This window comes from Lemur catta, chromosome 7 (assembly GCF_020740605.2).
Source record: "Lemur catta isolate mLemCat1 chromosome 7, mLemCat1.pri, whole genome shotgun sequence".
In the NCBI taxonomy this organism is placed as follows: domain Eukaryota; kingdom Metazoa; phylum Chordata; class Mammalia; order Primates; family Lemuridae; genus Lemur; species Lemur catta.
In genome coordinates, this window is record NC_059134.1 from 37,552,949 (window position 1) to 37,579,522 (window position 26,574).

General features: G+C 32.8%; 1 protein-coding gene across 2 annotated transcripts in view; it reads right to left on the reverse strand.

Moving 5' to 3' along the window:
- The window catches only part of CNTN5 (contactin 5), a 1,109,255-nt gene that overhangs the window by 884,324 nt on the left and 198,357 nt on the right, over positions 1–26,574 (reverse strand). The window lies entirely within an intron of this gene.

Here is a 26,574-nt window from a genome sequence, read left to right on the forward strand (position 1 = left end):
TAATTTATATTTAACAATAAAATACAGGAGAATATCACTCAAGTTTTGTGGATTACAATAGCTTAAACAAATTTAACATGTTAACTTATACTTGCATTTCCAGCTTTTCTTGTTTTTATAATTTATTTTATTATAATTCTGTGCTATTCCTAGCATTTGTAGTTCTTTTTACTATTCATTTTATTTAAGGGATTTACGTACACATTTCTTCTTAAGAGTTTATAAGTGACGTATATTTTAAAATATGTTTCAGAATTATGTTAGTACAAGTTCTCTGGTGACCAAAATTTACATGTTTGGGCCCACTTCTATTCTCTTTACTTTTAATGAAGTTCACTCTTTCAATGAAATTCTCCTTTCAATAAAATTTATATTTCCCTAAAATTTAATTTTTGATAGATTTATGACTATATCAGCATCAAAAACAGAGCATAGCTACCCACACATATTATGTATCTCAAATTACTAAACTGGAGTAGAAGTTTTAGAATATTAGATTGACAACTTAAGCATGACCAAAGGCTATCACCTGAGATTCCATGTTAAGATATTACCAACAGTCAAGGGAAACCTAAGCTGCATACTTCATGACTAGATTGAGAAAAAAGTATTTCAGTTGCTTAGAGTCTTTACTATCAAAGATTATTGATCCTTGTGAGTATTATTAGTATTAGTTGGACCCATAGGAAACTGATATTTCTGTTAGACAAAGGTCGTGGAATATTGGTCATTTCATACAGGTCAATCTAAGATTTCCTTTAATCTTGGCATCCATTTCTTCTTTTTTTTGATAGTATACATATATTTTAACATTTACTTCTTTAATCCACTGGGATTCATTTTTTATAAGATGTGAGATAAAATGTTACTTTATTTGTTTGAAAGCATTAGATAACAATATTCATTGAATCATCTTTTCTATTCCCACTAATTTACAATAGCACTTTAATTAAACTCAAAACTCTTTTTTACCCATTTTTTAACTTTCAAAATATTAAGGGGGTACAAATGTTTTTGTTACATAGATACCTTGTATAAGGCTTAAGGTGGGGCTTTTAGTGTGCCCATCACCAGACTAATGTTCATTGTACCCAATGTGTAAGTTTTTATACCTCAGCTTCTCTCAATCTCCCCCCTTCCTGGTTTCCAATGTTGTTTATATCTCTTTGTGCCTGTGTATGCACATTGTTTTGCTCCCAATTATTAAAGAGTACATGTGGTGTTTGTTTTTCCATTCCTGAGATACTTCACTTAAGGTAATGGTCTCCAGTTCCACATGAGTTGCTGCAAAATACATTATTTCATTCCATTTTATAGCTGAGTAGTACTTCATGGTGGGGTGTGTGTGTGTGTGTGTGTGTGTGTGTACATATATAAACATTTCTTCTTTGTTATTTTCCCATTTAATTATGAATTAAATTATATATAATTGTATATAAATAGGCACTTAGGTTGATTCCACATCTTTGCAATTGTGTATTGTGCTGCAATAAACACATAAGTGTACAAGTGCAGGTCTTTTTGATAAAATGACTGCTTTTCCTTTGGGTAGATATCCAGTAGTGGAATTGTTGGATCAAATGGTAAGTCTACATTTATTTCTTTGAGGAATCTCCATACTGTTTTTCATAGTGTACTAATTTGCAGTCCCACCAACAGTGTATAAACATTCCTTTCTCTCTGCATCTATGCCAGCATCTATTGTTTTCTGACCTTTTCAATAATGGTCATTCTGACAGGGGTACGGTGATATATCATTTGCATTTTCCTGATGATTAGTGATGTTCAGCATTTTTTCATATATGTGTTGGCCTCTATCTTCTTTCGAAAAACTTTTGTTTATGTCTTTTGCCTACTTTGTAATGGTGTTATTCGTTTTCTTCTTGCTGATTTGAGTTCTTTATAGATGCTGGTTATTAGCCTTTTATTGGATATATAGATTGCAAGTATTTTCTCTCATTCTGAAGGTTGTCTATTTGCTATGTTGATTATTTCCTTAGCTGTGAAGAAGCTTTTAATTTAATCAAGTTCCATTCATTTATTTTTGTGTTGTTGCTGTAATTGCCATGGGGGTCTTAGTGATAAATTCTTTGCCTTGGCCAATATCTAGAAGAGTTTTCTTTATGTTTTCTTCTAGAATTTTTATGGTGTCATGACTTACATTTAAGTCTTTGCTTGCATTTCTGATATCAAGGCCAAATTCTAAATATTATTTTAGTATACAAATTTGCAATTTTTAGTAAGACATAAAGCTAGTATTTTTTCAGGCCCACTTTATAGGTACAAAACTGTGAAAGGAAACAGATAATGTATTATAAATTCACTTTAAAATAAGCCTGATTATTGTGCTCTTAACAAGAAAAGCTGTTATTTTTGGTGACAAATTATGAGCAGAAAGAAGTACACATTTCTTTCCTTTTTACTTCCTTCCTTCCTCTCTTTCTCCCTCCCTCTCTCCTTTCCTTTCCTCCTTCCGTTCCTTCTTTCTACTTCTCCCTTCTTTCTTTCTTTCTTTTCTTTCTTCTTTCCTTAACATTGCGATAATTATAAATTTGTACTTCATTTATTAGTGTACCAAGTTAAAAAAGAAAAAAAAGGAAAGTGTGATTTTTTTTATTTAGGTTTACGAACTTTGGCAGGAAAGAGCAAACAGAAAATCTTTATTTTAGGGTTTAAAGAGTTATGTTTCTTTCAGTTGGTCCTGTCATTAGGAAGAATTCAGAGATCAGAATTTCATGTTTTCATTACTATCATTACTTCTTTGTGATTATACAGTACATAATTTTTCCCCTACTTTATGGCAATATTGAGAAAATCAAATGAGATAATGCACATAAAAAGCTTACCAACATGCATAGCACATATTGAGTGTTTAATAATTATCACCAATTATTATTTTCCTATTTAATTATAAATTAATATAGCAATAGAAGAAATTATAATGAATGGTATTGTGGTGGTGGCTGCTGTTATTTTCAAATTCCCTCCACAAGTTTGTTTCCTAGAAGCAAAACTTTTCAGTTTCATCGTCTTAACAAGCTCACACCTGTCCTTAAGACAGTATGTTGTGGTGAAGAGACTACTTCATCTGGAGTCAAAGTCATATTTCTTGAGGTTTCTGCCATAAACATAGTCTTAGAGCACTTCTTTACCATTTCTAGGAGTAATGATGTCAGATCATACGTCTACTCAGAGGATTATGATAGTCTTAAGAAATAATAGATGAGAAAATTGTTTCTAAACTGAAAATTTTTTTTAATTTTTTTTATTACTTCAGAATATTACGGGGGTACAAATGTTTAGGTTACATATATTGCCTTGGCCCTGCCTGAGTCAGAGCCACCAGCATGTCCATCCCCCAGATGGTGCACATTGCACCCGTTAGGTATGAATATACCCATCCCCTCCTCTCCGCTCCCACCCGCCCGACACCTGATGAATATTACTATGTTAGTTGCTATGCATTAGCGGCATATTATGAAAGATTATGACCTTTGTAAATCTATATTTTCCCCTCCATTTCTTTTAAAAGCAAATCAAATATCATCCTAAGTAAGTCATCCTGGGGCAGTTACTCAAAAAGGAGGTAAGTTGCCTTATTATTTCAATACCCAACTTCATTCACCTTTGGTCAACATAAATTTATCTGTACCGTTGTGCTCTGATTTGTTTATCTAACATGGATTTTACTTTACAAGGACAGAAATAAGTCCTTACAACAAGCCTAAAATTGTAAAAGCCATACGATCACCTGATTTTTCCTCTTCTTTTCTATATCCCTAACTACCTCTGTTTCAAATTATCTCCAATGTCTATATCTTCTTTTTGTAGTTGATCTCTTTTCTTCCTTTTGTTTAGGCTGGAAAAAGACATTTTTGCCTTATTTTTAGTGACAGTCTTTAATACAATCTGCTTGTAATTTTCTATTCTTAATACGTCAATGACTAAGAAAACAAATATTCAAAATTAATATGAAATAAAACTTAATAACTAAGACTTAAATTGATAACTAATCTTTATTGACAACATAGTAACTCCAAGATAGTATCCAGCACTGTTACCTATGCTTCAAATGACCTTTCCACCTTTGTCCCTTTGAAGAACTTCTAATCATGTTAAAATTCCTGTTCAGGTATGACACACTCATAAGTTTTCCTGGCAACCCTAAAAAGATGACATTATTTTGTGTTGTCACTACTTCACAAACTTGTTATATCTTCTGCTATTTAAAGTACCGTGCTACGCTAAGTGATATATCACTGATGTCCTTAAAAGAAGAGGAAATTTAACACACAGACCCCCGAAATTTGTGCAAGCAGAGTGGTGACCATGTGAAGGCACTACAAGAAGGCAGACCTCTGCAAGCCAAGGAGAGAGGTCTCAGAAGAAACCACACATGGTGAAACCTTCATCTTGGACTTCTAGCCTCCATAATTATAAGACAATAAATTCATGTTTTTTAAGCCACCCACACTGTGGTATTCTCTTATGGCAGCTGTACCAAACAAATGCAACTGGGGATAAGATCTGGAGAATAGACATATGAATTTACCTATGTGGTTGGGCACTCTACAATCCACCAAAGAAGAAGCATTAAACAAACCAGGACACAGAATGACTTGGCTAACTAACTAAAACCTGTCATCAGCCATTTTAGTATAAACACATTTACTCATTAACAATGTGGCCATGGTGGCAAGGATAGAGGTTATTCATGATCCCATAAACATGAGTGCCCATTCAACTAAAGCTGATTCAACTACTACCCTTGTGGTAATACCAACTTTTCAGCAACAGAGAGCTACACTGAGACCATCTACCACCCTTCATCAGTATGGTACTATCCCAGGAGGACTTCAACCATGCACTTGGTGGCAAGTTGATTACATTGATATCCTTCAACTTTGGAAGGGGAAGGAATTCCTCTTGACTAGAATCAAAGCATATTTTAGGTATGGATTTCCCTTTCTTGCCCATAAGTCTTCATTTTGCACTCTCTCCTAGAAATTGCCAAGTCTCTGATCCACTGATACAGAACTTGCATAACATTACATAGGGCCAGTACTATACATAACAATAAAAGGGGCACATCAGTGGACACATGATCATGGGACTCACTGGTTTGATCACATTATTACACACCACACCACACAGAAGCTCAATAGGATTATTTTTAACAGTATTTAAGTATACTTAAATATGTTAAAACAGTATTGAATACATTTAAGTCTCCTCTGTGTGTGTGTGTATAGGGACAGATATACACACACACCACACACACACACACACACACACACACACACACACCACACACACACACACACACACACATATATAAAGGGCTGTCTGGAAAGTATCCAGCCATGTAACCATTCTCATTTTATCAACAATGGCTGGATACTTTCCAGACAGCCCTCATATATGTATCTTTTTTGCATTAGTGTTCTCCAAAGAAACAATAAATTGTGTGTGTGTGTGTACATATCTGGAATTGGCTTATATCATGGAGATTCGCAAGTCCCAAGATCCGCTGCAGTTGGCAAGCTGGAGGCCTAGGAGAGTCAGTGATATAGTTCTAGTCCAAAGGCCAACAGCCTCAAGACACAGGAACAGCTAATCTTTTGGAGTCTGAAGAAAGGAAAAGATAATGTCCCAGATGGAAAGCTATCAGCCAGAAAGCATTCCCTTTGATTCGAGGGAGGATCAGCCTTCTTGTTCTATTCAAGCCTTCAGCTGATTGGAAGGGGCCTACTCACATTAGCGTGAAGGGGGGGGGGTGGAGTCTACTCAGTCTACTGATTAAAATGTTAATCTTGTCCAGAAACGCTCTCACAGACACACCCAGAACATGTTTGACCAAATGTCTGAGCTCCTCATTGCCTAGCTGATACATAAAATTGACGATTGCACCTTTTTAACCCTACATCTGCCTTCAACGTTTGCCATTTCATTTTTACAACTATATTCCACAGAAAAGATATCTGTGCTTAGTGTCCTCATTTTCGCACATCCCATTCTTTTCTTCCCCATATTTATCTGCCTTTCATTCCCAATATTCAACTTTTCTTTTTCTGTACTTCAGCAGGCTCTTAAGTGTTGAATTAATCAATGTTTCATTCTGGCCTTCTTTAATTCCTCCTCTGTAATCCCTTCTCAGGCAATCTGAGACTTCAATATATCACCTAGACACACAAAAACCTTCCAAATTTATGTCCCTATCTCCCTTAGACTTCTCAAAGTCAGGGACAAAACTGACATTACCCCTCCCAACAACAACAGCAACAATTATCACCTCATCTTCCAGTGTTCTCAGTCTCAAGAATCCCACCATCTTCTCAGCTGTATAAACCATAATCCTAAAGTCATTTCTGACATCTTATTCTTCCTCATCATGAATTTGATTCTTTACCAAATCATATTTATTTGAACTTTGTGTCTATCTCAGATCCGTTTCTTCTCCATTTCCACTACCACTCCTGTTTAAGTGGGCATCTTTTAGGCATTTGCCATGGAATTGGTCTCTCTGCATTCCATTTTTGGCCCAGTTCAAAGTTTTCTTCACCCTGAAGCCAGAACGATGGTTCAAACTGCAAATCAGATAAGTGTCTGGATATGAGTGTTTTTTGCTTATATGCTTCCATACTTTGTATGCATGCAACTAATTGACTTTGATAACATATACAATTTTTACTGAATCTCCATTGTGTGCTACACATTGCACAAGTTATTGGAAATTCGAAAGTGAACAAGATAAGGTCCCTAACCGTAAGCATTTTATGGTCCAGTGAGAGAGCAAGACTGGCCAACAGCCAATTTCAATGTTGTGTGATAAGTACTATAATATGGGTCAGCCGAGGTTCTGTGGAATCACAGGGAGGGCATCCAACCCATTACTGAGCATTCAGAGAAGGTGTTTGGGAGGAGGTGAATTCCAAGCTGAAGAAAAATGAGAACTGAGTCAAGCACAGATGGCTATAATTGTGGCCAGGGAGATGAGCTGAGTCATATGGTTAGAGATATTATCTAATACATTCAGAAAGTTTTCTAGGTTGTTGTGAGAATTAAAAATAATCCATGAAATAAATACGAATGGTAACACTAGTTTCCATACTTATATACATATTAGGTATCACTGTTTATACAATATTTCCATACACATTAGGCCATTTAAGCTTCAACCCAGTGCTACTGATGTTAAGACAATTTTTTTTTTCCCCACGGAGTCTACAGCACACAGAAGCTTAAAGAGCGAGTAGATGTTAGAAGCTAGAATAGCACAATCCAATTCACTTTTTATATAAAAAGGATAAAAAATTCTGTCATCTCTTAATGAATGTCATTAACCTAATACTGTATACAAAACTGCTCAACTATTCAATTAATATCAGATGTTACTTGTCTTTTCAAAGATTAAAATTTAAAACTTTAACTTTTATTTTAAGTGTTGATTATATTGTAGTGAACCATTCATGATATGCAGTCAATTTTTAATGATACCAGGTGGATCATCGTAATTCTAGATTAACTACATCCCACTGACATGATTTCTTCCCCACCCTGCTGCCACCTGTCTGGTACCAAACCTGTTCAGCTGTGGAAACTGACAGCTGGTTCTTCAGGGGGGAGTGGTGGGAGCAGGAGTCAGGTGAAAATGGCTCATTAGCAATGAAATGGAAAAAATGTGCAGATTTCCCTGCGGACATCTTGGATGATGCTTCTCTCTCTGCAACTGCTCAATCAAGAGTTAATTGCAAAAAAAAAAAAGCATTTAATTTCTCCAAGTTTTTTAAATTTCTATGATGTAATGTCACATATTAAATCAACTTATTTATATTTTGTCCAATTGAAGTGTCTGTTTTGACATGAATTGTGGCATAAGTCCTGAAAGAAAAATACTGTAATGTTTTGGCTTTCTGGGCACGTCCAGCAACGTTGCCTTAGAAAGAACTCTAGAATTGGCATACTGAATTCTAGTTACTAATTAGCTAAATAAAATCAAATGATTCCCTTAACTCCCCTGGACTTCATATTGTACATGAAGAAAGCAGAATTTAATGGCCACAGCAACTGAATTATGCCTAATTATAAATTTTTTTCTTTTTCCTGTTTCCATTGGCTTTATTTACTTAAAGTTATTAAGTAGAATACTTATCTCTTTCAAATATCTCTTACATCTGTGGGATTTCATGCTGTTTAAAGATCTTTTCATAGTGTATATGGAATCTTTGGAAATATCAATAAAGATAAAGTTTATATTTGCATTTTGAAATACAGTTTTTGGTCTATGGCCATACACCACCCTGAAAGCACCCCATCTTGTCTAAAATATAGAGTTTGCGGAACAGTGCAAATTGGGACAGCTAAGTTATCATAAAATTAAAAATACAAACTTCTTTTGCAAGAACTCCTCATCTGCTATACAGTATTAGTGGTTGAAACTACACAGAAAGTTTTTTTACAGCAAGTTAATTGCTGTAGAATGTTTCCCAAGGACTCTTCAAACTGTGGAAAGTTAATTATGTTTTAATTACGTTTAACTAAAGATTTTTTTCTCATTTTTCAGATTAAAGTGGGTAGCAACACTAAAATGAAGCTTAACATATGAACAAAGTTATCAGTTCATAGTGAATACTTGATAGTAAGTGGTACTATATTCTTCTTAGGACTTTGGTTCTCCAGAATATGTCCAAATGTTAGTGACACACTGATGTGCCAAGAATAACCCTGAAAACACCAAGACAGACTGGAAAAGTTCCAAAAAGAAGCTTCTCCAAAACCATAGCTCACCCTTTATCATTTGAACTCATTTCTCACATATGTGCACTTGTCTTCTGACCTTTCTCATTTCCTGATAGCTTGAAGCTTTGCCATTAGTAACAACCACTAGAAGTCATACTGTGCCATCTGTCACTATTAGTTAAGAATATCATCCAACTTCAAGATAACTAGAATTTTTCTTCTGCAGTCCTTTTTGGCTTCCTCAGTGAGGGGTCAAAAGGGCTGCCTGCAGCAAATAACCGCTCACAGAACTGGTTGTTGAAATATTTCATTTCATAAAACCATGAACTCCCAGACCAACCTTGTTAATGCCATTTGTCACACATTTACCACGTGTCTTCTGTCTTGAAAAACTCTTATCTCCCCTAAGCCCAATGTCACGGAACAAAACTGTTTTTCAGACACCACCACAAAAATCTTCACAAAGGACACAGCAGACTGAAGTCAGTTTTTACAGACTTTATTCTCCTAGGGTGCTGAGAATCTGAGAGCAACTAAAGCTGAAAAAGGTCTTTCTTGCCTTTCTACCACTGGCACCGCAGCAGTTAGCACTTCTAGTGTCAAGGTACAAATGTCATGGAGGTACTGTCAGTAGAGTAACACCCACGAAAAACAGCCTGGCAGCCTGGCTGGCCGCCAGAGCCCATAATCATTTTGTTATACACTGCTTGGAGCTGGACTTCTGTTATCGCTATTCCCTCCAATTGCTCTTAATTGAAGCAGAGGGATTTGCTTCACATCAATGGAATGAAAGGGTATTTTTGGACTGTGTTAAAAATTGTAATTTCAAAAGTAAAGACTAACTGAGGTGCTTACAATATTACGGTTCAGCTTTCTGTAATTCATAAACATATGTGCTGTGGGAGAAAATGGCTTGAATTAAAATTTACTCCCCAATTCTCCACTACAGGGTCTTCTGCTGAGAATAGAATACAACTCAAAACTTCTTCAAATATATGAGAGATATACAATACTTAATGTTTATTTTCATCACTTTATGAGTTCTAATTGGAGAAAATTCCCCAATATACAGTAGGAAAAATTTATCAATGAAATGATTTCTCGGTTTTTAAGAAAATCTACAATTCATTATAAAATTTATAGAAAATTGTATTATACCATTTCTTTCCTAAAACTGTCTGATTTGATTTTGGTAAAATGCCATACCAACTAAGGAGCAGGGGGGAGATGCCTTTGTCTGGAGATAGGACTCCAGGGATTTGAATATTGACAACATTCCTGACATCATCAATTGCTTTATGACTTTCAGTTATCATCTGCTTTAATCTTGGACATGATAATTCACTAACCAATTTGTCAGCATCTACAGAAGGATGCCCTTGGCCTTGGAGCAAAGCTTGAGGGCATTTTTTTCCACGGACATCTGCCACCAGAGTACATAATCAGAAAATAGGAATGATTTCTCTAGGGAAGAAAAAGTATACTCCCTTTATCATCCAATTAAAAGTCCCAAAGGACTTGGGCTTTACTTTCCCAAGTCCACTTTCCATATTTACATACACATTTTCCCATGAGGTACACAAATCCATTTACTTTGGTACCATTTCCAACATTCTATCAAAACTGTTCCTGCTAAGGTTATAAGTGGCCTCCTAATTAAACGGAATAATGCATGAAAAAAAAACACTGACTTGCAGTATATGTTCAATCAGTGCATTCCCCTTCCCCATCTAATTATCAACATCTATGGCCTATTCCAAAATTTATCTTCCAGGCCTCTAAGTGTCTAATCAGTATACCCATACGGACACCTTAAATGCCTTTTATCCTCATTATTTTCACACCACCCTATAACCTTCACTGTTTTCAATATTATCTATTTTTTCCTATGGCTTCGTCTTGGCTAAAGCAAAATAAAACAAAACTCATTTTCCTTGATGATTACCTATTTTACCCCAACAATTTCTATCTTGTAATTGACAATATTCTCTGATTATGATTCAGAATTAGGTGCCAAATATAGACTTTCTTTTCTACCGCCACTACTAAAGTCCAGCCTAGTCCATTTCTGTGATAACTCTAGCAATGGACAGAGTCTTCTAACAGTTTTTCCTCTCCCTCTTTCTCTATTTCAATTCGTCCAGTTGTTTAAACTATAACCTGTTTATGGTTTCCTTACCGACATACCACCTACAGTGCCACATTTATGAACAGAAGCATTTGTAGGCTTCCCTTTGCCTACGAAGTTATGTTCAGAATCTTTAGCCTGAAGCCATTTGCAATCTATTTTTTTCTAACATCATTATATGATAGTTCAGTGAACCATGTTCATTGAACTCCTTACGCTCAGTGAACTACTTACCAGACCAAATGTTTGTATTCTTGCCTGACTGCTAGAGTATACTCATCACTCTGCCCAGACAGCATAAATGTCAACATCTTCTCCACCCTTTATTACCTTGCTACTCAAACCGGAGTCTGCAGAACAGCAGCAGCAGCAGCATTACCTGGGAGTTGCTGGAAACTCAGAAGCTCAGGCCCACCCCAGACCTACTGAATCAGAATCCACAATTTCTTCAAAGGCCTGATGTTTATTATACATAACATACATTATTATACACAACATATATTATCCTCTTCTCTACAGCCACTTTCATTTTTATCTTCCCCCTACATTTTTCATACCCTACTATAACATACATCTTAAAGCATTATGAATAATTTAATTACATTTGGACACTTTTTCTGTAACCTTCTCTTCTTTCTGTTTTCATCTCTTCCTTTCCTTCTCCTCCTCCCTTTTTCTCCTTTTTTTTTTACCCTCCTCTCTCATCCATTGTTATCTAATAGCAGTATTAGGAATGGGAGTTGTATTAACTCCTTCCTCTGGCTGTGTGTCAATCAACTACTCGGATCTTTCCTTTCAATCAGGTGGTTCCCTTTTGCTTCAGAGAAGAATGCATTATTCCTTTTATTTGTCCAGACAGTAAATCTCCCACTATTTGATGATGAAAATGAAACTGGCCTTTAAAAACATAGTCCCTATTGAACAAGTGAAAGTAGTTATTTGGAATGAGATGCTGTATATCTAACTGTACATACATAGTATGACATACCCACATTCATAAAATAGATGGAACAGCAATTCAAAATGCTTCATGTGGCAGAATAATAGGATATAGTTTTTCCATGTATCTGTATAGTTTGGAAGATATTTTTAGAAGAACAATTATGGATTGCTAAAATATTTCAGTTCCTTAAGATATTTTAAAACACACGGGTACACATGCCCCACTTGGGCTAGCAAGTAATTAAAGTTTTACTAATTAAATAAACTAATGATTGATCAGAACATTTATGTGGCATGAATTTTCCATATACTATGTTATGCCCCTGAAAAGCTACATGTACCTTCAAAACTGTCATTATTGTACTTACTAAATATTTGTTGACTAACAGGATCTTGAAATTTATTTATATATGGCCAAATAGCTTTACATGTTACCTATTTCTAGGGCTAATCTGAGTTCAAATTTACTTTCTTACTCATCTCCCCAGATATTTCAGAGGCAGACAGTCCTCTCCATTCTCTTTCATTTGTAGTCCAGCATAGGCTCATCCTAAAATGTCTTTTTATGGATAAATTCCTTATTGGGTATGACTAAGGCTGAAGTAATACAATATAAACTAATGGCATATTTTTTGCAAGCATGATATTTACTATTACAGCTATAAATCATTAGACTAAATCTTTGCTTTTCAGTTGCCTTGATTATTATAGATACGGTTTAAATGGGCTTTGTTAAATAGCCTTTATAATCATGAAATAAATAATCACTTAATATTATCTTTATGTGAATCAATCCTTATAGAGAGGACAAAATTTTCTTTAAAATGTACATTTTGGGACAAACAAGGATATTTTATTTCATATAAAGAAACTTTGCCTTTGTTCTGGGGTAAATTAAATTCACCTGAGCAAGAAGGATTCCCATAAAATCCTAAATTAATAATTTTGTCCTTTCTTTCCATAGGTGAGAATTTCCTGCTGTTTCAATGTTAGTAGCCTCTTAGCACATTTTTAGCTGTCTGTAAAAGTCTTGAGTCTAGAATAAACTAGTGGATGGAGGTGGTATTCTTAGAAATTAAAGATTCAATTGAACAATGGATTAATAACACCACCTTTATAACAAAAGAAATGAAAATCTGTGTGAAAGCACAAATAATTCAAGCTAAAAATGGGTCACAATGATTTACATATTTCAAGATAATTTGCTTTTACTTATGAATCATGACCTACATTTGTGAAATTATTTTACTGTTGTAATCTTATATCCTGATTGTTAAAGCTTATTTGGTTTGTATTTGATTTCTATTCATTGAAATTATTATCCTAGAGAAAACAGCAGTGCTGAAAAAAAAAATAAAACCTTCAAACCTCGGATCATCTGAGATGATAGCTGACAGAATGGCTAATCTGTGTATATAAAATTGGATATAGTGTAAACCCAAGTGCTTCTAGTTTTATCTCTTCTTTCTGAGCTCTTTCTACTAAAACCACTCTTTTCATGCAGCGTATGAACAGAATGAGCACCTTCATTAAAATCTTGTCTCTTTCTGTTTTTAATAGAAGACCTGCAATCACATCTCTAAGCTTCTAATAATTTTTGGCCTTTTATTTCCTGAGGGATACAGGATAAATCACTTAATTTCTCTGAATTCTTTTTTTCCTTCCTATTTATCATATAGGATATTTTTTGAGACTATAACAACAATGGCTGATATTTATGTAATACTTACTAAGTGTTGCAGAATATTCTAAGTGCTTCACATACACTATTTGAAATGTCTCACAGCAATTCTATGCAGAGAGAGGTACAGAAAGTCTCCCTAATTTTTCAATACCGTATGATTTGGTGTATCCAGACTGAGTAGAGCCCATTTTCTTAACTGCCTAGCTATGTTATAGTGCATTCTGCTGAATGAAAAAGAATGATATTATACTAGAAACTATTAAGTATCATATGGAAAAAAATCATATTTCTTGCAGCTCATGCATTGTGTGAAGCACTATTATTTAATGTTTACAACAATACCATAAAGAGGACAGCATTATGATCTTTAATATATAAAGAATCTAAAAGAGGGTCTATAATTTGCCTCAAGTCAAAAAGCAAGTTAAGTGGCAGGGTAATTTTTCAAAACGGCCTATGTTGTCTTTAACCCAGGTGCTTCATATTATATTTTTTTCCTCTCAAAAATAACCACTCCATTGCAATTTTTGAGGAAGCAAATAATATATATGTCATTGATACTTATGATTTGCTTTTTATTTTATTTTTTGTTGTATTGATTTAAAATATGTACAAGTTTCACCGGAATAAATTTTCTACACTACATTTCTGATACTTCATTTCAGATGATGCATCCTGATCATAGTCAAAAATAAATTGGTGGCCACTTGAAATTTCTCTTCTGGATGAAAAGTAGTGGCAGTTATGATGTTTTCAGAGACAGTTTTTTAGAAGGTATAAAAGTCTGCAGAGACTTAGACAAGTTATATCTGTAGATAGTAAACAGGCCTAAGAAATACTTTTTAGATAAAGAGAATAAGCTAAAAGAAAATCTATATTAATCATTCTTTGAAGTTTTGAGGATAGTTAGAGAGCAACAGGTACTAGAATATTATGTGCACAACTAGGAAAATGGTCAATTTTAATACTACAACTAGCATGAAGGAAAAGGTAGAATTTCCTCAAAATATTAACCCTATTGATTTGAATGAAGAGTTAGACTTTTTGAAAAGTCCTGTATTTCAAGAAGCACTTGAAAACAAATTTAACATTGTCATATTTATACCTTTGGAAAAGATCAAAATAAGAATATTTTGTTTAATAAGACTTGGTCACTCTTTGACCTGAGAAACAAATTCTAGAATGGTAATATGATGAACACTTTGAATTCTCTCCCTAGTGAAGGAAATGTTAATTGGTGAGAATTACTTTTTAAAAGAGTCACTGGAAATTGTTCTAAATTGTCACTGCTCAACTCATTTTATGAAGTCAATACAACACTGAAACCAACATATAACAATGACATTATAGGAAAAAAGACAATTATAGAACAATAGTCCTCCTGTATATGGACACTAAATGACAAAAATTAGCAAAGCAAAGCAAGCAATATATTAGAAAAAATGATACATTCTGCAACAGTGGGAAAATATACTAGTAGTTTCCTACTTAAAAACTAATCAACCTAATTCATTAGAGTGACAAAATAAAGGAGAAAAAAGGCACATGCTCATTTTAATAGATACATGAAAATGTTAGACAAAATTCAATCAATAGGAAATGAGCAATGAATTGTGATATAGTGACACAAGTAATTAATAAAGCTATGGATATATCCCATGAAATGAATAAGCCTCAAGAATTTTTTTTAAATTGCCCAGTGCAATAGTACATACTCTATGATTTAATTAATATTAATTTCAAGAACAGGCAAAACCCATCTATGTTGCTATAGATAGGAAAATTGTTATCCATTTATGGTGTGGATTGAATGAAAATATCATCAGGGCACTGTTCAAGTTATGGAAATATTCTGTATTTTGATTTGGATAGTGGTTACATAGGTATACATGTTTTTCAAAACTCATTGAAATGTACACTTATGATAAATGCATTTAAATGTAAGCAATGTACCTCAATACAAATAAAATGCTAACCAAGGGCAAAAAAAGGTAAACTATATTTTGCACAATTTTAATGTAATTAACTCCATAATTCAGAATTCAATGCCATTACTTAAGAGTGTCTCATTGAAAATTTACCTTGCATCACGTTTTTCAAGATTTTTAATAATGCTATTAAAAATATCTTTCTGAAAACACAATGCATTTCTTAAAATACAATTTCAGGAATTAGTAACTCATTGGATACACTTAAAAGCAGACGCAACACAACCAAAGATAATATTGGTGAATCTGAAGACAAGTCAATAGGAAATATGCAAAAGGAAACTGGGAGGAATAAATGAGATCATGTCACAAGGGCAGAAGTTCTAACATAATATAATTTCAGAAGAAGGTAATGATTGGAACAAAAATAAATATTTGAAGAAATAACGAGTAAATATTATTCTGAATGCTTATAGTCATTTATATTTACATTTGGGAGAATTAGTCACTGGGTTTTTGGTACACTTTTCTCTTGTTATTTTAATATTTTCTTTTCCATGTCTAAACATTCTATATATTATTAATATTTTTATCAATTTTATACTATTACTAGCCTCAGAAGATAATTCTAAAACTTAAGTGAGATCCTATCGCATTCTATTATAAAATTTTCAAAAACTCTCAATTTTTTGTACAATAAATACAAATTCAATGCTCAGGATGGTTTGTGAAAATTTGCCTAAATATCCCTAGTAAAGTTAGTCAGTCACTTCTTAACTTTTGAAAGCACTTGTACAATACTTGTACTATACCTATATTGCAAGAAATATTTTATTTTCTGGTCTGTTTCTTTTACTCTAATGTAATCTCTTCAACAGCTTTTTATCTGTAGGTTCATTGTAAATCTTTCTTGATGGATAGAAGAATAAAGAAAATAAATGGAGTAAGAAGTTATCATTTACAGTTGGTATCAAAAGGAAGCAGGAAGCAAAGGCTGCAGAGGACAGTTTGGATATTCTCCATTATCCTGACAGTAAATTAGCTTTTCATTTGAATGTTACTTTCTTTCGGAAGAGTTTGATGCATTTTAAGTTGATGCAGCAGTGCATGTTATTAAAGCCAGGAATCATAAATTATTCCTTAAATCATTGAATCTTGGGAAAATAGAAAGCCAATGAATCACATACCATTTGAACATTGATTTAAGCTTATGCTGGTTTGGGTGTATGAGTTTGGCTCCAGCAGGTCTGCATACTTTCTAATTTGCTTGAAAACTGCGTGAAAATATTCCCATGGCCCTCTTGTAAAATATGACAGCCTGACATTTTCTTTAATTACAAGACCTGATCTGTTTAATAGCACAAAATTGGCCTCCAACTTGACAGGCCTCCCCTTTAAAATCAATGGTTAGACTCTAGGGCACCAGCTTGGTCATCAAGATCAATATTAGAAAAAATATAGCTTGTCAAGACCTCTCAGCCTTTTATTGATTCAAATGGGGAGCAGCTCACAGATTGAATAATGATATTAGAGCTCTGATCCAACAAACAGAAGCCTCTTACATTAATTTCAGTATAGGCAGATGAATCTGTGATAAATGACACAGCATAATGTAATTATCCAAGATATTATAGTTAGATAAATCTGCATGTTTTCAGGGGAACATACATATATTCTTTGAATACACTTCTTTAGATTATTCAGCAAGTGAACAAAATAACAAAAGTGTTACCTTGGTCTTATTAAAAACAAAACAAAACAAAGCAAAAACACTAGAAAGTCATCTCATTGTTACTGAATGGAAGAAAAATCACCATAAAAAGAAGAAAAATTACTATGACAAAATTTATTTATTTAAATTAAAATGAGCTAAAGTTTTAGAAAGAGTATTTAATTAATTCTTAGTTCTAATGCTGGATAATTACACTGTTACACTAGTCACTGAACTGATGTAGGCCTTGATTTTCTAATCTACATTATGAAGGACTAAGAATATATCATATAATATTATTCTAACACTCAGAAAAAAAGCACAGTTATTGTTAGTTCCTTTCACATTTCATTAGTGATTGAAATGAGTCTGCAAAAGTTATCTTATTTTTACTTCTAATTTGAATACTAATAGAAGGTAAGAATGTAGGTCACATTAATGGAGAATGGGGAATTGAAGCTGAATGCATGAGGATGTAACAAATAGAAAAAAAAATCAGAAATAAGGGTTTATGATTTCTTAATACTTTAAAAAGTTTAAATATTTTGTACTTAGCATTACTGTAAAGAATACTTAAAAATGGCTAAGATGATCAATTATGTTATTTTAATTGTTACCACAATTAAAAATGTTTTACAATAAAAAAGCTTAAAGATTTTAATTTAATTTGTATCTAAAAGTTAGAGAAGTTCATATTAACAATTCATACTATGGAATGATAACTTGGAAATGTCTATATTGTGAACTAATTACTACATTAATTAATAGTTCAGGCTATCTATAATGTACTGGGCACTTTGATAGGTATTTTATTTTCTTTATCTTTCTCATCTTTTATTTACTTTATACTTGTATATCTAATGTAATTACCTCTTTTTTTTTTTTTGAGACAGGATCTTGCTCTGTTGTCCAGGCTGGAGTACAGTGCAGTGGCATGATCATAGCTCACCACAGCCTAAAACTCCTGAATTCAAAGGATTCTGTCAACTTGGCTTTCCAAATACCTGGGATTACAGGTGAGCTCTAGCAAACCCAGCTAACTAGAAAAAAAATATTTTTTTAAGACATGGTTTTGCTGTGTTGCGCGGGCTGGTCCTGGGAGTGAGCCATGGCTCTCAAGAATTACCTCATTATGTCTATTACCTCATTCGTTATGTGACTAGACAACAACACTAAAAGGGAAGTATTATTTTCATATCAGAAAAATTAATCTATTTAATAAGTAAATCCCCCAATCTCTAGGGATAATAAATGTCATATCTTTTATTTTAAACTATTTGTCTGACACTTCAGTCTAATTCTTCTACTGTGATTTAAAGCTTAATATCATTTTGCTTACCTTAAAGATATATTCTAAAGTATAGTTCTCCTATATAACTAAATACATTAACTGCCATGCGAGTTGTATTTAACTCATGCTAGTTTTAAGCCTGGGGCCTCGTGAAGCGCATGTGACTCACATGTTCCTTCACGTTGGTAGCCGCGTGAACTATTTTTCAAATTGCCTAAAACTCAGGCATAGAAAACAATAAAAAATAACAAATGTTTCATTAAATTAGAAAGGATCATCTTGTTTTTGAAGTTTTTATTCTATTTTGTAATAAAACACCATGGCCCCAGGGAAAAATGTTTTTTTTTCCTAATGTGGCAGTCAATGTGTTAAGTTACATAGTTTCCTAAAAAATTTTATAGCTTCGGATAAAATTTCAACATTTCAAGAAATTATTATGAAATTTCAGTTTTTCAATCACTCTTCCTCATAGCTCTTCTAGACATCTATCAAGACAAAGGTCTTTCAAACAAAAAATACAACTGAACAATTTTCTGTTACCTACTTAGAAAGCTAAAATGGCAATGCTGACTACTAATATTGCTGTGGATTTTTAAATTTTCACTTCATTTTACAGAAAAGGTTTTCCCCAGTTATTTGGAAGTCTATATATAACAGGTCTAAATGTAGGACATTTTTAACACATCACATCACATCAATGAAAAATTGACCTAGTATTTTATTCCTTATTTCCATAAATTTTAGGTATCAATAACCTAGGAATTTTACCAAGTCTCAAATTATTTTTGTTTTATTTAATTAAAACTTTACAGACTGCCAACTTTTGCTATTTGCAAAACTCAAACAGATGTTATTGAGTATCTCCTCTGCTAAGAGAACATTATAGGAATAGAAAGTACCTATTTTTCTCCTAACACTTTAAACCTTACTTAGTGATTTATATATGTATTCTTTTATTTTTACTTCCTAATTAATTTAGAGAGACAAAGCCTTCTTAAGGTAATGTTCTGAATACTGTGTTTGATTATGCCTTTGTCTGAAGGTACTACAGTTTGATTGTTCCTAGAGTGATGTATTTCCTTTATTCTGAAATGGTTATGGTTGGGATTATCTTCTGAATTAACCATTTTGACATTGGTATTGTTCTTTAAAGTAATTATTCTTAAGAGTTACTGGATAGGCATGTGAAAGTCAAATAATATCTCAAATATCATTAGCCCAGATCTATGGGCTCATAGATAGATCTGTTAATAACCATTGCTGAGCATTCGATACTCTTTCTTTCCATTGGTTCCACTTTTCCATTTGGCCACATAGAGGCATCATGACAAATCTGGGGAGTTAGAATTGATTTCTCAGTTCTTTCTCTGAGCAAAGAAAGGCCTTGTGAACCATACAATGGAAGTGATTACACCTTAGCAGTGAAGTTACTGCTTCTTTCATATTAACACTTGTGACAAATCATTTGTCTAGTCTCACTGGACACCAAGGCATCTCTGGTCTAAAAGCACAACACTTAAGCCCATTTCAAAGCATTGCTGTGATGGCAGTTGAGCTATTTTGCAAACTCAAGGTAGTGAGTGTGAGTAAAAAATATTTATTGTGAACCAATTGTATTCCAGGTTTGTGAAAGTACCTTGAAAATTTGAATTATTTTCAGAATAATTCTTAGATTATCTTCACAGTAGAGAAGAACATTTTTCTAGGGAATTTGGAATTAGTGCTAAATTGTTCATTTACAGAAATGTGAAAAATTCGCCCCCCCAAATGGTGAAGTAAAGCAAATTGACTTATACGAAAATGATTTTAATCAGAATATTTTCCTTACACAATGTACACTAAGGGAATGTTTTTTGATGGAAGAGTCTAAGTAACTTTGTCATATGAGATTTTTCAAGGAAATATAGGTTTGGGAATATCAGCCCATGTGCTGCTTGGTGGAAGCAGTAGATTATGGGGCAGGGACAGACAATGAGCTCCCATGTAAAGAAAGTCAAAGCACTCTAAATACAAACTTAATTTATACCACAAATTTTCCAGGCTCATCTTTTCTCTATCCCTTCTCCCAGATCAAAAACGATTGTCACTTAACTTTAAACCATTTCAGGTCTCATGATTTCCAAAGTACAAAGTATATGGAGAAATGGAACTTTGTGTTGAGACAGACATTAACATGGAAGAAACTCCTGAGGGACAACAAACAAAAGAAGGCTATGTTTAGGACGAGGGGATATTTTAAAACATTTATAGGTATGCACAAATATGCTGCTTATTAGAAAATATGGTGTTATTAAAGGACAAATGGAACCTTCCAAAAAGAAATTATCAGAATGAAAATGAGTTGATTTCCTCAACATCAGTATAGTCACTTTGCTATCTTTATCAAAATTTAAATATGACCCCTAAAATTTTTGATACAATTACCCAGGATAGTGTAGCCCACTGCCAGAGTGAGAATCACTAATACTGATGAGTACTTCTCAAGTATTAATACTGTAAACATAAATTATTGGAGGAACTACAACACAGAAGTTTTCTAACTAAAGAAAGTGCAGGGTACAGCTGATGTTTAGTGGCATGTAACTGAACTACAGAAATAGTACTTTGGGTCAAGATTTTCTATTTCTTTCCTCCATTTTTAATCTCACATGTCATTTCCTATCATTGGTAGGTCACAAGCTAGATATATTTATGCTGCTATTTAATCATTTGCTCTAATTTGCATTAAATTGCCTTTAAGATAAATGTCTCAAATTTGTAATACTAATTAATAATTGTACAATGATCCGCTATTTAAAATCATGTGTTCTGATTCTAAATTTAGCATTTTATATTGCAACACTATGTATTCACAACATTTTCTAAATAGAGTAAGCCTAGTGCTTAGAAAAATTATGAGCATACCAGCCTACATCAATATATGTATACAGTATAACACAACATTTTCTTAACGTTTAAAGATTAACTCTCCTCTAAAATCGATAAGCATTGTATTGGTAAAATGTGGATTGTAATATGAGGTCAATAAGATTCTTGTGAATAAATACATAAATAAGACAATAAAACATATATGGTTCTTGTCACTGTAAAAATATTAAAAATGACTACTGTTATTTATATAATTTGATGCTTTATCTCCTAAGAGTTATGAAATATTCTGACAAAAATTTATATAATATACTAAACTATATATATATACGACACTGGTACATGTATATATCTTCATGTAAACACACATGTATATATATGTGCAATGCTGTATACCTATTTCTTCAAGTATAAATTAAATGTGTAATCTATATTATAGTAAATATTAAATAATAAATGTTGTCTATAAGAATGACAATATCATTCACAAGCAAATTCCTTCTCAACTTCTTCACAGTGATGAATACTCCTATTTGAAAACCACAATGCACTCTTGTGTTCCATTTTGAGAAACTTCTAAACACTAAAGACAGTCTTTTCAACATTTCTTTCTCTCCTTTTTGATACATTCGTCAAGTATAAGATTATTAGTTTTAAAAACAATCTTCATTGAGATACATTTCACATACCATAATAATTGCTCATTTAGTGTATAGTTCAGCCATTTTTAGTATATTCACAGAGTTGGCAAATCACCACAACCCAATTGTAGAAAATTTTCACCATTTGATAAAAGATACAGTATATCCTTTAGGAGGCACTTCACATTCTTTCCTCTAAGTTATCTAATTCATTGGTATACAATTGAAAGTAGTATCGCCTTATTATCTTTTTATTTCTGTAAGGTAAGAAATGATGTGCTTCTTTCATTCATGATTCTATTAAACTGAGTTTTTCTATTTTTGCCTTGGTCATGCTAGATAACAGTTTGTCTGTTTTGTTGATTTTTTTAAAGAAACAACTTTCCTTTTCACTGATGTTTCTCTGCACAAATAAATAAAATCAAGAGGAAAAAGGGAGCCACTACAACTGATATCCTAGAAACACAAAGGATCATTAGAGGCTATTATGAACAAGTACATACCAATAAATTGGAAACCCTACATCAAATGTATAAATTCTTAGACTCATACAACCTACCAAGCTTGATCCATCAAGAAATAGAAAACCTGAACATACTAATAATGAGTAATTAGATAGAAGCAGTAATAAAAAGTCTCCCATTGAAGAAAAGCCCAGGACCTGATGGCTTTACTGCTGAATTAGGCCAAACATTCAAGGAAGAACTAGTCCCAGTCCTAATCAAACTGTTCCAAAAATATTAAAGAGGAATATTTCCAAACTCATTCTATGAAACCAGCATTACACTGATACCAAAATCAGATGAAAACACAACAAAAAAAAACTATAAAGCATTATCTTTAATGAACATAGATGCAAGAATCCTGAACAAAATACCATCAAACCAAATTCAACAACATATTAAAAAGATCATTTATCAAGATCAAGCGGGATTCATCGCAGGGATACAAGGATGGTTTAATATATGCAAATCATTAAACATGAAACATCACATTAATAGTATCAAAGACAAAAACCATATGATCATTTCAATGGATACCAAAAAAGTTGGGGATAGAAGGAATATATCTCAATAAAGGCTACATACAACAAACCTACAGGTAACCTCATACTTAATGCAGAAAATTTGAAAGCCTTTACTCTAAGATCTAAAACAAGACAAAGATGCCCTTTCACCAATTTTATTCAACTTAATAGTGGATGTGGATATACTAGCCAGAGTAATTAGACAAGAGAAAGACTTAAAGGGCATTCAAATTGAAAGAGAAGTCAAATTTTCCTTTTCTTTAATTTCTTACCCATAGGTATTCTACATTTTTTTTTTGTTTGTTTGTTTACTTCACTGGGATGTCACTGTTCCCATGTCCTCTGGATTTAGTATTATTAATACTTTGACCTACTACATTCTTACCTTTCACTGATTCCCTACCTTTCAAAAGCTCTGCCCAAGTGCCTGTTAATGAGAAAGCTGTTTTTAACTGGTAAGCATTTATATTTTTTTTCTATTTAGTAGCCCTTTATCTATTCACTGACTCCTAATAGTTGAGATCACTATGATTATGTAAAATATTTTCTTTTTGTCAGCCTGAAAGTATCAGCCCCATACAAAAGTTAAATTACATTAGGACTATTTCCACAGATCTTTTAAGTGTATGAATTTGATATTTCTGGAAGCACCTTCCTGTTCATATCAGCAGATGTACCAACAATAGAAATTCACCGTTATCTTTGTTAGTTCAAACATTGTAATGGTTTTAAAAGCAACGGTAGCATTGTACCACTTTGCAAAATCACAACATGATTCAGAATTTAGGTATTGTGACTAATTTGAATTCTTTCTTCTCACCTGCCTTTTTTCTTTGTATGAATAAATCTTCAGAGCAGATGGTAGAAGATTATCAATAAAAGGCGTTGTTAGACTCAGTGTGAATCCACTATGCTCAGTCAACATGCACTGCTTAGCCACCTGTTCATTTATTACATTGAAAACATACCTTTCCTGTTGTGGAAACTTTCTGGTAGAATAGTTAAATTATTTTTTCTTATGAATTAAAGAACAGAGAATTTATTCACTCTTCAGATATAGCCATATGATATATATAATATATAGCTATAACATATAATTGTACACTTTTATTTTAATGACACATTTATTTTAATGATTCATGTTATTATTTATGTTTCTCATTTGTTTGAAGATTCATGCCTGTAAAAAGCACAATTTTTGAAAACTTAAATCAGAAATTAATTTCCAACGAATACATAACAAATATTATGCCAAAGGTAGTTAGAAAAGCTGCCACTCGTACAAGAAACAGCATATTAAATCCTGATTTAAACAATTTATTAATCATTTAATGACATGTTTATTTATAGTTGTCATTATTCCAATATATTAAAGATATCATGTGGGTAAAATCCATTTTGCAAAGTGTCATCCTTGATAAAATATTAAGCAAGAAGTGGCTTTTGAAAACTTTTCCTTTAAATCCTTCATTAAAACAAATGAAGAAACTGAGAATAGAAATTTTAATTCAAGCAGTGGATTTATCTAAATATTTCTTCACTAGAAAATGTTCTATTTTTAATAAAATAATCACTCACATTTTATAGTATATTCACTACCTTTGTTAAATAAATTAAACAATCACTTGGTACCAACTAAGGGTTTAAAGAAAAAAAAAAGAAAGAAAAAGAAAAGAAAATCACATTCTCCAAACCTATTATTTTTATAATATTCATTAGTTATGAATTAGTTACACATTTGGACAGAGAGCTATGGTTTGCTGCATATACCAGTTAGTAGGCAGGAGTTTGATAATGTGTGTTCTAACACAACATTCTTAGATAGAATGCCAAGCACAGAACAGTTATGCTATACTAATAGGGTCATATAAAAATGATGTCAAATTATCAAAGTTACAGAATGTATAATTTTAATAAAATTACCAAAATTAGAGATCTTTCACTAGGCCAACGTTTCATCAGCGATCACTGGAAGAAGCAGTTAAATATAAAATTTAAACACTAAATATGAAAAGAGAAAAAACAGGAAAAGAGCCTATCAGAGATATATCTTTCAGTTCTATTGATTGAGAAAATACTTTGTGACATTTTTGGAAATGGAGTCTCATTATCTCCTACAGAAGACAGAACACCAACTGCTAGAATAGTAATCTACTTCTTCCTTACCTGATATTCAGCCTCAACATAGGAATGATGTAATATATCTTTCTGCAGTGAATGTAGATTAAAAAAAGAAATGTCAACTTTATCTTTTTTACTTCATTACCTCCAGTGATTTTTGGTGAGGCTACACACAGAAAGTTTCTAGTAACCTTGAATCACTTTGGAGAGTCCTTGTGTTACCCAATCATGTGGGACTTGTAAGAGCTCCTGGAGGGGTGAGCCTTCTTCATCTTTCTGATAATAAATGCACATAAATTCTAGCAAAAAAAATAGAGGAATGATGATTACCTGCTTTAGAGTTAGAAGGGCAAGTATTTGTATTCCATTTCTACCATTTACACAACATATTTCGTAAACTCTGCGAGCCTAAAGTATTTTCTACTTTAAAACAAGGATGACAATACATATTTCTCCTGCAATTTTGTGAGGGTTAAATGAATTATATAAGGTGTCAACCACTCAATAAGCTTCCAGTAAATTGAAGTTCTGATTTTAAATATGAAGGACAATGAGTGTGGGAACACTGAAAAATATCTAGTTTATTTTTATCATCTTTAGATGCAGAAGTATTAGAAATGTGCCTGTAGTCTAAAAGTACTTAGTAGTGTAACTCCACAAGAAGATTGTAGTCATCCATATGAGAAAGCATTAGATGCTAAGCCAAGATGACTATAGAAAGAGAGGTCTCCCGTTCATTATTGTGCTAAGTTCTGTGAAATCTAAGGATGAGAAAACATTTATTTCAAAGTCTAGTTTTCCATCCATTCTTTGATGACCCTGCAAAATTCAAAAATACATCTTTTAAAATGATTAACACTCCTTGAGAAATGTTCTTGAACATTTGGAAAATATATATCAACAGATAAAAATGCATCTGACAGATTAAAATATGCTCTAGAAAAGGAATTAGAACTCTACAGGAAAACAAAGAACACTATGACTAGATGAGAAAGCATTCAAAGAAAAAAAAGAAAATACCCTTATGACCATTCTGACAATTCAAGTAGAAGGGTCCTAATTTGGAGAAATCTGAATATATAGAATGAGACAAGAATATTTCAGAAGTTCTGAAACAAAAAGTTAGGAAAAACAAATATCTTTAATCAGACCTGTTAGTGTTCATCCAAATGAATAAAGATTTGTCAGTGAGGAAGAAGAAAAGAATATTAAGTAGGTAACTTGCCATGTGTACACTCTGATCTCCCAACAGTGTAATCTTCCTTCTGAGATAACTTGGAATGTTACAATATGGAAGATGTGTATGTATAACATGTATATCAACAGAGTAAGAAAAAAAATGGAGATTATTTCTTTTCTAGCCAAATAATCTATTCCAGTCCATCCTAATTAATAAAAATGTTGTGAATATTTAAACAACTCTAATAAAAAATGAAGACACAAAACATTAATGAATGTTAGAATAATAAGTAATGACAAAGAAATGTCTGGTAT